This window comes from Cryptotermes secundus, unplaced genomic scaffold (genome assembly GCF_002891405.2).
Source record: "Cryptotermes secundus unplaced genomic scaffold, Csec_1.0 scaffold489, whole genome shotgun sequence".
Lineage (NCBI taxonomy): Eukaryota > Metazoa > Arthropoda > Insecta > Blattodea > Kalotermitidae > Cryptotermes > Cryptotermes secundus.
Window position 1 is genome coordinate 253,705 of NW_019724745.1, and position 4,492 is coordinate 258,196.

General features: G+C 40.1%; 1 long non-coding RNA gene across 1 annotated transcript; it reads left to right on the forward strand.

Moving 5' to 3' along the window:
* Positions 1–1,373: 1,373 nt before the first annotated feature.
* LOC117282192 lies at positions 1,374–2,487 on the forward strand. Its single transcript, XR_004512842.1, has 3 exons — positions 1,374–1,407; positions 1,641–1,727; positions 2,374–2,487. It is a non-coding gene; the product is annotated as an uncharacterized LOC117282192 (long non-coding RNA).
* The last annotated feature ends 2,005 nt before the right edge of the window (positions 2,488–4,492 follow it).

Here is a 4,492-nt window from a genome sequence, read left to right on the forward strand (position 1 = left end):
GCGGCCTATACACGCACGCGGCCTATACATGCGTAAATACGGTATTCATATTTAGTGCAATTAATAGTTTAACAACCAACCAACCTGTCACAGGTGTGACATATGTCACACATGATTTTAACATCATAAAGTCTTAAAATACATTTTTAGTGTGTGACATATTCTTGATGTCTTTTAAACTGTTGCATTATTTACGTGTACTTTGATAATAAGAATATGTCGCGCGTTACCTATGTAACGTTGTTGTGGTCACGTGTCTCCTATTCAGTGCGACAAATAACTTCCACGTACGTCTCGGATTCAGCGAATAAGTTATTGAACGCTCACTTTTACACCAGCCAGTACAATTATTATCACGTCCAGTATCACCAAAAAACTCTTTGGAGCTGGACTGTTATAACCATGTTTCGGATGCAATATAGGGCACTTTCGCCCAGGGTTCGATTTCACGTGTTCTGTGTTCGTTGCCGCGGTTATTGCTAGGCAACGATCTGTTGGTATTCTATGGACGACAGAACATCTTGTAGAAGTGTTTGGTTTCATCTGTTGTTATGCAACGGAACCTCTTATCCTCTCATCTCCGGGGAAACGCGTTTGCTGTTTCGGCAATTCCTATGCATCGGCTCACTGTTATTGCGTTTCCATGGAAGTATACTTTCCGGTTTCATCCGTTGTTACGCAACGGGACCTCTTATCCTATGCAACTGTTTTAGCGTTACTATGGAAACGACTGCTGGATTCGGAACATGTGACATGTTTTTACCTGTTTTTACCTGTCACAGGTGTGACATCTATATAACAGGTACATAAAATCGCGCGTATTTGAATGCAACGTTGTGTCAAAATTTCAAAGCAATCGGTGAAGAACTTTCGGAGATTTTCGATCAGGGACAAACGAACATTTACATTTTTATTTATATAGATAGTGTAACGTGTCGGCAAACCAGAGGAAGAGACTTCTATGGAGACGCTACAATAGACCGTTACAGAGGAGATAACAATTGCTCCATTGTAATTCTAACAGGAGTCTCCATGGTTATAACGGAGGGTTCGTTGCCTAACAGCGGGCAAGGTTATAGAAAGCCCAGCTTCGACACGAAACAGTGAGTCTCGGAATAGCATTCGAAGAAGTCAGTCGCGGAACAGCCTTCGGAGAAGAAACTTCGGAATATCCGTCTGGGTCCAGTATCGCTGGAATATTGTAAGCAGTGATTGTGGCACTGCAAGTGAAAATGCCTGTAAAGTGTGTGTAAGTGAGCGAAAGGAATAAATTCGCTATATTAAAGGACGGCGTGAACTTATTTGTGGCGTGACACACAAACACGCTACATTGGTGTCAGAAGTGTCGACAACGGAGTAAAGTTATTTGTAGCGTGACACACAAACACGCTACATTGGTGCCAAATGGTCAGTACATATAATAACACAATAACTCAATATCCTTGTTTTTGTGTACCTTACTTAGAAGGGACAGAACCTATTGTATTTAAACCACAACCTTAGATCTGGGAATTCCAAGTACCGGTAAACAGGTAGCACCTTCTCAGAGGAGGTAGAGCCCTAACGAATTATCCTTTATTTTCCTAAATATCTCCCCCTCCTCTCATGAGTTTTACTGCCACCTTTTCAATAAATTTCAGGTGTTCTTCAGTTCAGTAGTCGAAGTGTTTGGAAGAAGACATTTTTCTGTGCAAGTTCTATTATTGTGGCAGTTCTCTACTTTGTAGGTAAGTTACAAACTCCAGCTACTATTTTTCGACAAATAAGCATTACATTTCATAATAACTTGAACTTTCATTACAAATAAATTATTAGCTTTCAATAGAATTTGAATGCCCTCCCTCTACAAGAAAAAATATTGTGAATTGATTACAGCAGTTTTGTATTTATTTGAAGTAGAATGGCTTTCAAAGTAATTTTTATGAATATTGACTTCTAAAATTTTCCACATCTTCAAAAAATTTACAAATAGGGCAGTCATAAAATTTAGAAATTCAAGCTGCCAGAAATTGTTTGTTCCCATGGACCAGTTTGCTTGGTTTATATTTCAAGGTGTAAATGTATAAATACAATTTCATATAGATATCCATATTTTGTTCTGCTTTTCGTTTTGATATTTTTTCCATTACATTAATATGGCAGATTGAAATCATAAATTAAACACGGTATAATAAATGGTGAACAATTATAATTATTATTGGCACTAACGATAAATACAATATCTCATTGAACTGCAAAGTGATGTAACAGCCCAAGCTAGATTAAAAAATAACAAACAACATTTCTGGATAAGCAATGAAATTGCCAATAAATTTCCACAGCTTTGGGAGAAGGTGAAATTGTTTTTTATTGGATTTCCTGCTTCATATTTAGTTAAATGTGGATTTAGTCGAGTTCTTCATCTGCTATCAAAGGCTCGTAACCGTCTTGATATTGTGAAGAGAGGTGATCTTCGATTATCTCTAACAACGCTGCAACCAGATATACAAAAACTTGCTTCTTCTCAATCAGCCGCAAGGATCTCACTAAACCTAAGGGACACTAATATTATTGTAATATTTTTTGTCAGGAGCATAATTATATACTGTAAATAAACAGAACATTATATAAGTAAAAATTCTATTATAAATAAAGGTTTTTGTTAATAAACCCCTTTCTTATTATCAATATTCCTTATGCTATAAACAAATAATAATTGTTATAAATAAAAGTACAGTTGATAAAGTACATATTTATAATCAATATTACATTTCTTATAATTAAACAATATGAGGGCTGGGGGGCCACAGAACTGAATGAAAGTCAGAAGTGGGCCACGAGCAAAAAAAGGTTGAGAACCACTGCTTTAGAAGATGACTTGATTAACATAAGATTTTCAAAAATTTCTCCCTGCTTGTCAACACAACGCGTCGCACACGTATGAACCGCGCTCGTAGCATTTCGCAGTTCCACACGTTTCTTCCTTACTGTCATCGCCGTGTTCAGAATAAATTCAAGCAACGCTTCGCGTGTTTGTACCTTTACCTGGTACACAATGTCCTTCATCCAGCCCCAAATGCAATAAAATGAACGGCCTGATTAGCTGATCATACAGACCACACCAGACATTGACACTGAATCGGTGTTGAAACTCGGTTCTATCGTGGCACGGGGATTATTTTCTGCCCAAACATGTAAGTTGTGAATGTTGTTGACCCTGTCCCGTGAAAACTGTGCCTCATCGCAGAACGTTATCAAGCGGTACAACGGCTGATTTCCATTTAATATTCACAAATTGTTACCAGCACAACCCTCCAGATCATAATGTGGTGGCCATGGCACGAAAGTTGCAAAACTAATTCGAGATAAAGTATGCAAAAATACTCGAAGAAAATGTTGATGGAGCTGTGGGCTTAGAGAAGTCCAGCACACCTAGGACGTCAGAGTCAAATACAAGTTCGGACTGGGACAGCATACGGGTACTAGATCTTCTCCAGGAACAACTGCAGGTCATGCAGGATCAAGTTAGGAGACTGGAACAAGCAAGTACAGTTAAACTATTGAAAAAGTTGATGGAAAGGGAGAAGCAGAAGAAGAAAAACGTGGTGAAAATTTAGGTCTTTTCAAAAAGTGCATTCTTCAGTGGTAAGTGACACTATAGACGCTAAGTTTGCTAATGCTGCATTAGGGGCGGAGGATGTGAATTATCCGACGAATGTGCATCACAGTGTGAGTGCTAAGCAGTCAGGAATTACTCAACTGGCGGCTCCGGCAGGTTGTTGTGCTACATCCACAGCCACCGCTGGTGTAAAATACACTAGAAACAAAAGAACTCGAGAAGTTGAACAAACAGCAGGGAAGGAAGCACAAGCCAAACGGCCGAAACTCAATTGGCCCTCAGCTGGTGATAAGGTGGGCGCTGGATTTGGGAATGCTGCATTAGGGGCGGAGGATGTGAATTATCCGACGAATGTGCATCACAGTGTGAGTGTTAAGCAGTCAGGAGGCACTCAACTTGCGGCTCTGGCAGGTCGATGTGCTCCACCAACAGCCGCCGCCTGTGTAAAACACACTAAAACAAAATAACTCGAGAAGGTGAAAAAAGGGCAGGGCAAAAGTTGCAAGCCAAGCAACCGAAAACCAATTTGCCGTCACCCGGTGATAAGGTGGACGCTATATTTGGTAATGCTTTAACAGGGGCGGAAGATGTGAAGCTTCCGACGAACTTGCATCAAAATATGAGTCCCAAGCAGTCAGGAATTGCTCAAATTGCGGCTCCAGCTGGTTCTTATGCAGCAACAACTGCTGTTGCACCAGCCAAAACCGGCGCAGAAAACACGAAAAACAAAAGTACTGGAAAAGCTGAAAAAACAGCACGGAAAGAAGTGCAAGCCAAGCGGCCGAAAGCCAATTGGCCGTCAGATTTTCCGACGAACTTGCATCAAAATATGAGTCCCAAGCAGTCAGGAATTGCTCAAATTGCGGCTCCAGCTGGTTCTTATGCAGCAACAAC